Source organism: Leptidea sinapis, chromosome 19 (genome assembly GCF_905404315.1).
Source record: "Leptidea sinapis chromosome 19, ilLepSina1.1, whole genome shotgun sequence".
Classification (NCBI taxonomy): Eukaryota; Metazoa; Arthropoda; class Insecta; order Lepidoptera; family Pieridae; genus Leptidea; species Leptidea sinapis.
In genome coordinates, this window is record NC_066283.1 from 5,370,158 (window position 1) to 5,383,458 (window position 13,301).

Here is a 13,301-nt window from a genome sequence, read left to right on the forward strand (position 1 = left end):
TGTTTTACAAAAAGTCCAATCCAGTTTTCTCATTTCATCTTACATTATTTCCATTTTCCTTTTCCAATTATGTATATTCGATAGCGAATATTTATAGTAGTTTCTTTCATCAAATCCAATCCAGTCTTAAAGTCATCAGTTATTTTACCATTTCCGTTAATGTATAATTCTCTAAAGAATATTTTCCATATTTTCCTTTTAGTAAGTCCAAATCCAGTAATATAGTCTCTAATAATTTTCCCCTTTTCTTAAAGTCAAATCCAGTGTAATTTGCATAACTTTTTAGAATAATACCTACCTATTTACATTATCTGTTCAGTTCGCGAATTGCGCTATGCTATTACTAGTTGTATATGTACAAGTTATAACGTATTTACATAATTATAAACAAATTTACAACGTATGTATCTACAATGTATTTACAGTACTACATACAAATTTATACAAGGACATATAAGTTGATGTGTCCTTTAATAGATCTATTACTGAGAGCGGGATTATATTGGGTGCACCATATATTTCCAGTAGCTCATCCATCAGCACAAGGCGCTGTATGCCAAAGGACGAACAATCAAAAAAGATGTGATCCAGAGACTGATCTTGTTGCTTATTACAATGGTCACAAAAAGGAGAGGAGACAATTTTTTTGCGATGAAGATGAAAATTCAATCGATAGTGACCAATACGCATTCGTGTTATTGTAGTATAGAACTTTCTGTGAGCGTTATTTTTAAACTTACAAAACCAGGGTGTGCTATTAACGGGATTATCTAACAAAGTATACGAATGAGCCTTATTTTCAACTTCTGTACAATTGTACCAATATCTTCCCCAAAGAAGAGTCATACGCTGTTTTAGATTACTTATTATATCTGTATATGGTATGTTAATGTCTAGATCTTTGCAATCAGGATATAGGGATAGATCGGATATATTAATGATAGTTCTAGCTAGAAAATCAGCGCTTTCGTTTCCTGCTACTCCTATATGGGACGGGACCCAAACGAAATCCACTTTAATATCGATTAAACATAGTTCGAACCACAATTCCTTTATAGCAAAAATGATGTAATTGATGTTAGCACTCATTTTGTTATTTGACAAACTTTTTAACACACTCATACTATCACTAACTATTACCCACTTCTTATTAAGTTGATTTTGTTTCTTAATATGCTTTAAAGCAAAAAGAATAGCGACGGCTTCAGCAGTAAAAATACTGGCATATCTATTAATCTTAAAGCCAATACCCTTCCTAATTTCAGGAAGGTAGATTGCAAAAGAAACGTTATTATTGTTTTTTGCGCCATCCGTATAAACAAATTTACAATTAGACCATTCTGACAATAATACATGAACCTCCTCTTTTGAAGTTAAATTTGGATCTATTACAACATTAATTGCAGAATATTTACATCGAAAAGAACCTGCATGGCAGGGAAGTATATCATTATTCCGATGAATATTTAAATCTCGTAGAAATTTAAAAAATGAAGAAAAATCTTGCAAGATAAACAACTGTCTCTGAAATGAAGACGATTGATAAGCAATAAGATTCTTAAGAAGATTGTTCGTCGGCAAGCTATAGAGCTTTAAAATAAATCTTTCTTTAAGATAACTAAATCTAATACACAAAGGAGGAAGGTTGGCCTCGATTTGCATAGCAGCTATTGGGCTAGTTTTAAGTGCACCCAATATTGTACGCATACATTTATTTTGTATTTTATCCAGACTATTAACAATTTTGCTGTCTGCGGCGAAACAATGAAAGCCATATTCAAAATGACTACGAATAAGCGATTTATACAAAATTAACAATATTTTAGGGTCCGCTCCCCACGACGTTGCACACAAAGATTTTAATACATTATAAGCTTTATTCGCTTTAATTATAACACTATCTGTATATTTTTTCCAAGAAAGTTTTGGAGTAAATGTTACACCTAGAAATTTTATGTCACATGAAATAGGCAGTGGAATGCCATTGTATAAAATGGGAGGCAATATGGTGCGTTTACGACCAATCACAAAGACTTTTGATTTGGTTGGATTTACATTTAAATTAAGATAAGAAAAGTATTGATATAAATTTACAAGTGCTTTATTAATAGTAGCGGCTAAATACTCTATACGGCTAAATAATAATCAACTCCCGATACATAGACGACTAAGTCATCTGCATACTGCAGGTTTACTATATTTGGCCCCAAAATAAGGTTCAATCGTCTTATGTACATAATAAAAATGAAAGGAGACAATATTCCCCCCTGACAAACACCTAGAGAAGAAAGTCGTGGTCCATACAAATGTTTATTAAATTGTACATATACTTTTCTGTCAGTCAAAAAGGATTGCATCCAATTTATTATTTTACCTGGTATCCCTAACATTGATAACTCGTCACAAAGCACGGCAATATTTACACTATTGAAGGCACCTGAGATGTCAAAAAATACAGACAAAAGATACCTACTGATTACTTGCTAAACATTGATGCGCATCAAGCTGTAACTGCGCTATACTCTCCCTAGAAGACCGACCTTTGCGAAAACCAAACTGATTATTAGGCAAAAGACAATTTTGTTCTATAAAGAACTCGAGACGTTGTTTTAGAAGCTGCTCAAATATCTTCCCAACACAAGACGTGAGAGCTATAGGTCTATAAGAGTCAGGTAACATTTTATTTTTGTCTGGCTTTAAAACTGGGATTAAACAGTCTGTTTTGCATTCTGCAGGAATAGTATTCTCCTTCCATAGGCGATTAAGATTATTTAAAAAGATGTTGAGACTGTGGCAATTAAGTTTTTTGAGTAAAATATATGGAATGGTATCAAGACCGAAAGATGTATCTCTTCTAGTAAATAAAGCGGATTTTAGTTCTTGTAAAGAAAAAGGCTCTATCAAATATTTATTACTATCATTAACAACATTTACATAGTTAGTTAACTCATTTGATACAAAGTCAGAAGTATACTTTTGTAGAAAATCTGGAATCCAACTATCATTCAACACACTGTCAGGAATGTAAGTTTTGTTAAATTTGCGCATGTATTTCCAAATTGAAGACAAAGGAGTACAACGATTAAATGAATTGCACAAGCCTATCCAGCTATTTCTTCTTTCACTTTTTAAGATAAGTTTTTTTAAAGCCCGCAATCTCTTAAACTCCACATAATTTTCATCAGTGGAGTTGTTTTTAAAATTAATGTAACCATTTTTAGCATTTAAAACTGCTTCTGTACACCTCTGATTCCACCAAGGCAACCAAGGATATTTAAAAGATTTTTGTGAACAAGAACTAGTAACATTATTACTATTAGAACTTTTGGAAAACAGACAGCTAGGGATTGACTGCTTGGCAGCAGAAAGTAAAATATTACAAAAGGAATTAAAAGCATCTATTGAAGATAAAGTGTCAAATTTAACATCATCCAAATAAGAAACAACTAAGTTACTATACATATTCCAATTCACCTGCTTATAATTAGGGTGAGTGGGCAAATGTAGATTATTACATAATGTGTTTTGCAAACTAATACTATCACTACTTACTGCCATTTTTATTATTACAGGGAGATGATAACTACTGCCCAGAGGACTGTCAATAACTGACCAGTCACATAAAAGAGCCAAAGATGGAGTTACCAAAGTCAAGTCAAGAGCATTAGGACGCCAAGATGGAGATCCTATTGTGGTAGCTTGACCATTATTCAGAATAACAAGACCATTCTCATCTATAACCTCTAAAACATCTTTACCTCGAGGCAATGTATCAACACATCCCCACAACATGTGATGAGCATTGAAATCACCTGCAAATATCATTGGCTCTGGAATGGACTTAATTAAACTGTGTAAATTGTTTTTATTAAATGGAGGATTTGAATTGGAAGGACTGTAAAAACTCACAATACTCAGTTCTTTGTTATTAATTTTAATGCAAACATTTTGTAGAGCACTATCAAAATATGTATTTATGTTAGAAAATGTGATATTATTATGAATAAAAATTGCTACACCATTGTGTTTATTACCACAATCATTCCTTATTGTGTTATAGCCTTTTATTAAAAAATACTGATGTGGTTTTAACCAAGTTTCCGAAATTATAGCAATATGGATATGATTTTCATATAAAAACCTTGTAAAAATAAGCCTATTACTAATAATACTTTGAGCGTTCCACTGCACTATATTCAATGTATCCATAATAACAATTAACTAGATGTCTTTTTTCTAAAAGTGTTATTCAGAATTTCCTTAATACTATTTGAATTTATAGTTAACTTATCTTTATTCGTACAAATTTGTAAAACTGCTTCAACCAAGAGGTTCATAAATTTGTCAGATTTTATAAGATTGCTCAGGTGTGTGTCAATATACTTTGAGTTTAATTGAGGGAAAGCAGATTCATTGAAGAGATCTGAGTATCTAACACTACGGGACTTCACTTTGTTTTCTTCAATTTTTTGTTTTTTCAGAGGACAGGTAGATGAGATAGCTATGTGATCTCCACCACAGTTGGCACATTTTGTTAAAGTTTTTGGACACATTTTAAAATCGTGATTGTCAGAACATATGGAACAAACTTCATTGTTTCTACAAAATTTAGCAATATGGCCAAATTTCATACAGCGTAGACACTGTTTAATAGGGGGTACATATACATTAACCTCATGCCTCCAGTGATCAAGTGTTACATACTCAGGTAACAACGTTGATGCAAATGTGACTGCAACAGTTTGCGTTGGAACAAAGGAGACAACACCCTGTAGGTCCTTTACTCGCCGCATGAACCTTCTCACAGCAATAACTTTTTTACTCGATGCAATTAATTGATGAATTTTTTTGTTGGAGTAATCAGTGGGAACAGAAGTAAGAACTCCAGTGACCTCCGTTTCAGAAGCCGGAATTGAGGCAACCATCTCCAACTCGCTAAGTAACTTTTCATTTTTTTAAAATACATTCGCATTGTTAGGCAGGTCAAAGGTAACACCAACTTTAAAAGCATTAACGGACCTCAGGTGCAACACACCCGATACGCAATGCCTCCTGATTCCATTTGACAGACCCAACCTGACCTTGTCTGATATTTTGACTTCACCCTGCTTGCGATTGAGAAATACAATAAATTCCTTCTTATTTGAATTTTCGTCGTACAACCTATAATAATTTGTCGCTCTATAAGGGGTATACTTCTCTTTATCCTTTCTTCTTACAATGAGACGTTCAGTCACCTCCGCGTCAGATACCGAGGATTCGGATAGGGGAAGTTCGTCTGCTGGTTCTGCGTCGCTCTGGCCGTTCTTCGGCCTTTTACCTGTACGCTTCCCCATGGCGATGGGGAAGCGCACTTAACAATTTATATATACAAAAATCGAATATTTATAAACCAGGATAAACAATTTACAAGTATGAAAAATATATGCACAATGAACAATAATTTAAACAATTTTTTTTTTGTATAAGCGCGCCTTCCTTCGTTCACTCGTTCCCGCCAAAAAACCACAAGAAGTTGAATCTTGATAAATATATATTTTTTTCTTCTTCCCGTTAACGGGAAAGGCAAAAGACAGAGCCATGCAGCCATCGTCATAGAATGTGAATTCAAATTTTAAAAATTATTTAATTATTAATAAATCAGTAATTTTATTGAAATAAAAACATTTTACTGAAAGCTATTGAATTAATCAATTAAAATGAGTGCAAATAATTTTATTTTACGCAGACCTTTCTTTCGACAAAATGTTAAAAAACAATTATATTTTAGAATAAATGCGTATTTTCAACATTTGGTTTTATTCATTAGAAATTCAGGTTTGATAACCCTTTTTATATGTTCTTTCTAATACAAAACTAAAATACACAAGGTTTGATAGTAATAATTTGAGATATTCATGCAGAACACATTGACACTCAGGAAATTGACGATGAACCGATATTTCACGCGTTGGTGACCGTACTTTCAGAACCCTCTTATGAATAGATGCTTAGATCTATATTACAAATTTCTATACTAAACGATAGGAAATTTAATCTTATTTTTATGTATTAATAATACTTTATATAAATTTTAAAACCTTATACCTTATGAAGCAAAATGTTTCGTAAAGCAGGAAATTCACGACATAAATCAGAGGATTTTTATTCTTCATAATATTATATCGAGAAAATCTGTTTTCTGTTAAAAAAAATACTTTCTACGAAATATCAATGAAATAAGCTTCTCAATAATGTATAATATACGTACATTATAGAACGAAAAGTTTTTTATTTATTGATAACTACTTGCGCCGACAGGAATTCGCGAACTTGAAGTGTGAGGTCCTATACCTGGTTCTCGATTTGCGCGATTTTTGAATACATTCTACCAAGTGTCATGTTACTTATCAATATGTGTCTGAATTGAGCTGCAATGGATAAGTATAAAAACAAGTATAATAATATTTGTACAATTTTATTAGGATAATAAAATTTATTGTTTTAAAAAAATCGATCGACAGTGTGAGAATATATAAAAACTATTTTGTTTACAGTTTATCAGTATCGCAACATACATACATACAGATATCGCTAGACACAGAGATATAGAATAAAAAAATATGGAAACAATTTTATATGCATTTCAATGGTTTTATGAGTAAATTAGCTAAGATATTAATCTGTCATTTGCCTAAGTATCACTACATGCATACATACAGATATCGCTAGACACAGATATATGGAATAGAAAAATTTGAAACATTTTCATATAAATATTATGGTTTTATGAGTATATTAGCTTAGAATATCAATCTGTCATTTGACTATGTAGCTACATACACACATTCAGATATCGCTAGACACAGAGATATAGAATAAAAAAATATGGAAACAAATTCATATACAGTTTACGCTTTTATGAGTAAATTAGCTTAGATATCAATTTATCGTTTTACTTAGTATCACTACTTACAAACATAAATACAGATATCGCTAGATATAGAGATATGTATGTCATTCCATATACGCCAAATCGGGCAAGTAACCCTTGCGTCACTTTCATGCGGAGCACTTTCTCTGTGAGCATACCACATGCATGGGGTTGCGGGTGTATTAGTGGGCGGCGATCTTAACGCCAAACACTCCAGCTGGAACAGTAGAGCCACAAATAGAAACGCAATCTTATTATATTCGCTGACAGACACGCTGAACTTTTCAGTAATAGCACCCGACGAACCAACACATTATCCAGATAACGTCGCGCACCGACCCGACATTCTAGACGTTGCGTTACTTAAGAACGTAACGCTCAATGTAAATTCAATCGAGGTTTTTCACGAATTAGAGTCAGACCACCGGCCCATCGTCCTAAATCTAGGCCCACCGGTTAACTTTCTACCACCGACGAAAACAGTGATCGACTGGCAACGGCTGGAAAAGGATTTCGAGTCTATCAAGTCCGACCACCTTGACCTTATACCGGACGTCATCGACTCGGTCGACACGGCTCACAGTGCTATCTCTCATGTGACGTCACATATACAGAATAGGATCAAGGCCTGCTCCAGGCAGGTTCCGACGATGCAACCGCATCGCCTAAACCTGCCTCCAGAGGTCAGGAACTTACTCACACAGAAGCACAGAGCCACTAGACTTTGAGACAGGTATCCGTCGGTCGAGAATAGGCGCCACCTCCGCTACCTACAGCGGGTGGTACGGGAACGTATCGCGGAACTCCGCGGCGAACGTTGGGACCGCTTGCTCGGCAACCTTAAGCCATCACATGTGGCTTTCTGGAAGCTGCCTCGCGCGTTCAAACAGGAGCCGCCCACTGTCATGCCTCCTTTGGACAGACCGGGACTGCAGCCGGCGCTCGATGACGATGAGAAGGCTGATGCCTCGCCGATAGTCTCGAGAGTCAGTGCTCTCCAAATGCAGCAGCCGACCCGACACACGTTGACGAAGTTGATCGTGAAGTTGAACGTCGCTCCGCTCTGAGCCCTTCAGGCGATATAATAAAACCCACCTCTTACGAAGTGGTGAAGCTAATCATTAAGGAGCTTCACTCCAAGAAGGCCCCGGGGCCTGACACTATAAACAATAGGGTTCTTAAAATCCTACCCTCGACTCTTATTACTTTATTGGTTACTATTTTTAATATTCTATTGTCTAATAGCGCGTTCCCCGAACAATGGAAGGATTCCAATGTTATCGGTATCCCAAAACCCAATAAACCTAAAGCTAATCCGTGTAGCTATAGGCCTATTAGCTTAATTAACTCGATCGGGAAACTTTACGAAAGATTAATTCTCGCGCGTCTTAATCATTACATCGCGGAGCTCAACCTGATACCCGACATACAGTTCGGATTCAGAACCGCTCACTCGTGTCCCCAGCAGGCTCACCGACTCACCGAGTACATTCTCGTACGGCGTCAACTTCACGCTACCACGGCAGCCGTGTTTTTCGATGTCGCGAAGGCATTCGACAAGGTATGGCACAACGGCTTAGTATTCAAGCTGTATCAACTAGGAGTGCCAGACAGGCTCGTGCGCATCATACGAGCCTACCTTACTGATCGCTCCTTCCGATATCGAGTAGAGGGCACCCTTTCCTCACCCAGACCCGTCAAGTCTGGCGTGCCACACACTCTTTTCTCGCTCTTCACGAGCGACATTCCCAAGTTTCCGAGTGTCCAGCTCGCTCAGTACGATACGGCACTCTACTTTGGCTCCGCTCTATTGAACCGCTCAACCTTGAGCAGGAACATTAAAGTACTTCAAGCCGCCATCGATGAACTAGGCAACTGGTTCAGAAAATGGCGGATTGAAGTGAACCCCACAAAGAGTGCAGCGGTACTCTTCGGTAACGCGAATAGCATCCGCGCTAAAAAACGACCGACCGACGTCATTAAATTGTATGAAACACCCATACCGTGGGTGAAGGATTACAAATACTTAGGAGTCACGTTCAACAGCAATATGAACTTCAAGAAACATATTGATACGGTATGCAATAGAGCCCGATTTGTCCTCAGTCGCCTTTATCCACTTGTGTGTGGGCGAAGCAAACTTCCGCTCAAACACAAAGTGACGCTGTACAAAACCATCGTACGGCCCATACTGTCAAACGCAAGCGTCGTTTTCGCGCACACCCGACCGAGTTACTTACGTCGTTTGCAAGTAGTTCAAAATAAATTCACGCGCATGGCAACCGGAGCCCCGTGGTTCATCCGAAACGTTGACCTTCACCGTGACCTAGAGCTTCCGACGATAGCTCAACACTTCAAAGAGATCTCGCGACGCTTCTTTGACAAGGCGCCTAACCATCCCAACATCTTGGTTAGGAAGGCATGCGGGTACACCCCCCTTCACCATAGTCTCAACCCAATAAGACGTCCCAGACACGTAACGGTAGACCCGGATGACGACATCACCATCGCGAACGCGACACCCACACAAACACCGACACAGACACGCACACACCGCCTTCGCAGGCGTAGGCGCGGTCAACCACCGCAAACCACTGGCACTCGTCACTCTGACGATGGCCAGCGGCCCGCACCTTAGATACACCACACATTGTTTTGATACCCGATGAGACGTTAGTCCTCGTCCTGTAATCGTTTCACTACACTCACTCACACACGGACTGACTGACGGACTGACATACACCACTTAAACAACCACAAACACACTCCACAAACAGACACAAACACAAACATACATGCACACTAACATTTACACAACTTACACACATACAAACATACATACATACAATCATAAACATATACACACACACTTACATACATTACACTAAACATCACCACACTCGCCGGCGAGTGTGTTCTTCTCATCTTTTCATCATCACCTCATCTTCATTTTCATTTTCATTCTCTCTCCTTCCCACAAGCACACAGCCGGTCTGAGGTTCGAGTCTCCTTAGGAGACGCCCCGCGACTGTTGTTGCGTAGTCTTTGCGGCCTCCACGGCCCACGTCCTACTTCGCTGTGAAAGCCAGGGCTGCTAACAGCACAGAGGAGGTTTTAGTCGGTATGGGGCGTCCGCTTACGCGGACACTCGAGCCCGACATATTACGCCCCGTTCCGGGGCGTAAATACGTAACAGTATTCCCTCCTCTCAAAACAAAAAAAAAAAAATGCGGGTGTATATTGTATAAGCATTCTGGTGTTCAGTAGCCTTTTGAATACTTTCATATACCATTTCCGGCCTCGCTGTCTCTCGAACAGATACATTGACAGTTTCTGATCTTTGAGATCGAAGCCGCCCATATTATGGTTTTACTCCTCTACCGCGATTGGCTTGTCCCTGGCTTGTCCAGCACGCATTCCCGGTACCATTTGATTTTGATGGTACGTAGAGACTACGGTGATACGTGAAAAGAGCTATGTCACCGCAGTGGCTACCAATACAAGTCCCACGTGGAACTTGGCTGAGCTTCAAATCTTTCAACATTTGTTGCCTTTCACATGCCCAGGACATATTCTGTACACCGGTTTTTTAGGTATCTTGTTAGGGGTATATGCCCAACATCCATATACCTGTCCATAAGCTCTAATACAACTTCGGCAGTTTTGTTAGCGAACCTATGAGCCCGTTCTGGGTGCATGGACGTATCCTTGCCTTTGTACAATTTGGTCCTGAGCAAGTAGCCGGTGGTAGACCCGCACAATTTAATGCCGAATCGAGCAGCTTTCGTCCTTATACATTGCCGCCAGCTTAGACGACCCTTCCAAAGTAGCAAGAACTCGTCTAGGCAGATGTGCTGCATGGGAATGTATAATTCCGAAAACTTCATGTAGTGGTCAAGTATTGGAGCCACTTTGCAAATTTTCCGTGCATAGTCATGAATCGAACTATGTATGTCGCTAACAAAGTGTAGGAACTTTGTTAACAACATAAATTTGTTGCGTCTCATAATTTGCCGGAATTCTTGCATCGCCATTAAGCCCTTCTGGACCTTCCTTCCCAATATTTCCCAACTCTGGCACGAGGACTGAAGGACATATAAATGAACAAAGCGAACAATTGATACATAACTCCTAACGTCACATCTGTCCATTTCTCCAAATATTTTGGAAGAGTGGCATTCACTGCGGGATTAGAGTAATGCTCAATATGCCGCTTTGCAATTTCTTTTATTTGTTTCCGTTGTTATGTGGGTCATAACATCCTCGTCCCAAATTTTTTATGAATATATCGGTAGGGTCGTCGGAAATGTATACTGGACCAGGACTTCGCTGGTAAGTTTCCTTTCGTCCGGAAAAATTCAAAAAGTCTTCCATCCAATTGAAAACATTATCAAAATTCGGGACAAGGTCATTTTGCCCCCCCAAATCATTAATTTCCTCGTTCATAACATCCATACGTTCATTTCCCAATTCATCATCTAATTCTTCTCTTTCATCCCACACATTAATATCACCTGCCTCTAGCACTGGCACACCTTGACGAAAGCGGAGTACTCTTTCCCGAATGGCCTCATCGTCCTCCTCTTCGTTCTCCACCCTCTGCTCCTCCTTAATCTCCTCGCACCTCCTCCTCTTCGGACAATTCTGAATCGGTGTCGTCGTCTAGAGGAGGGTGCTATTTCTGTTTTTATTTCGGACTGCATCCGAGATGTCTGAAAATGGAGTGGTGGCTAAGTGACATTTCCCAGTAACCAGGTAAGTCATATAACACAATAAAGCATAGTCAAATAAAGTGCCAAGAAAGATAAAGGTAAACTTTTCAATAATTATTTATAGCTTTTCACAAATGCTTTATATTTGTGATATATTTGCAATAAAAATCCTCTTACGTAACGAAACATAAAAATTGTATTTACACATTTAGATATTTACAAAAAGTTATTTCAAACAAGCATTATTCACATCATCATTTATTGCGCCGGCGCAGATGTTAGAACAAAAGAAGGGTTTCGACTTATCGCTGCCGGCACATTTACGGTGCTGTGAAACAGATTTTTGCTAAACTTTTATTTAACATTAGCTTTCACAGAAACGTTTATGGTTTTCTTGAATCATAAAATTAATTGAACATTATCGAAGAATTGCGGAAAGACACGTACAAGCAGTTTGAATTATGTTTTCTCGGCAAATTTGGTAATTTCTTTTAATTTTTTAATTTAATTAATAAATTTAATTTCGCCAATAAAAATAAATAATTAATATCATCATCAGATTACAGTCCTAAAAGTGGAAAGGCTAAAATTAGTTTTGGAACGCACCGGATCGCATTTTTTATATTTTTAAAGCAGAGTAATTCCCGGATGTATCACTGGTCACGTGGGGTTCGAAACTTAAATCACTTTAATTAATCAGCAGGAGTTTTCACGTAGCAATAGCGCCCTTTTCGTGCTGGAGAGGTGAAAAGAAAGTTAATTCTGAAAAAAGGTTATCGTTATAGTGAATGTGTATGTATTCCCTAATCTGGCAAGCGCTCTGAAAACAAAATGGCGCTCTTACCAAGCGCTTTCAAGGTCGTTGCATGACGTCACGGCTCGGGTTACATTATAGTTTATTGCTCTTCAAGTGTTTGGGTTCTGTTTATATAGCTTATGTCGGCGCTTTTGTATTGAAACAAGCTAGCTCTTTGTTGAATAATATAAACAATAGAGACTGCAGAACTTTTACAATCTTCACCTAAAGTAGGGCAGTTAGACATTTTTAGTGGTTTTTTTTATTTATACCTAAAGATATAATAAATGAAAACATTTTTAAGGTAGTAATTGTATATTTTATATGTCAAAACAATAATTAACTATAATTCAATATAAAAAATCATCTCCGCATACATTTATTTTACAAGAAGAGCCAGAAAACATTCAGTCTAAAACGAACCGCACGCAGGCTAAAAATAGATAAGTTCAGTGGTTTACTAGAGGCGTAACTTAGTATAAATGCAATTGGGTTTGTGTTTTTATCAAAGATCACTTCATCAACTAAATAAAAACGAAATTTTATTACCTGCAAACGCTTACTTTAAAAGTAATATGCTAAAATTACAAATTATATATTTCAATAAAAAAATACACTACAGTCAACATTGTGCTGTAAAAGGTTATTAAGACGAACTTTCATAAAATAATTTAACGAATTATACAATATATTTACTAACAAAATAATTACAGAAACCTTACACCTATCATACAAAATATGTCGAAAAAACACTTACAAAAAAGGTAAATTCAGGTAAATTTTCACCTGAAAAGTTCTAGGAGGTCCCAGATACGACTTTTAGGTGAAATATTAGTATATTTTTGGTTACACATAGATAAAGACATAGAAGGCATTTATT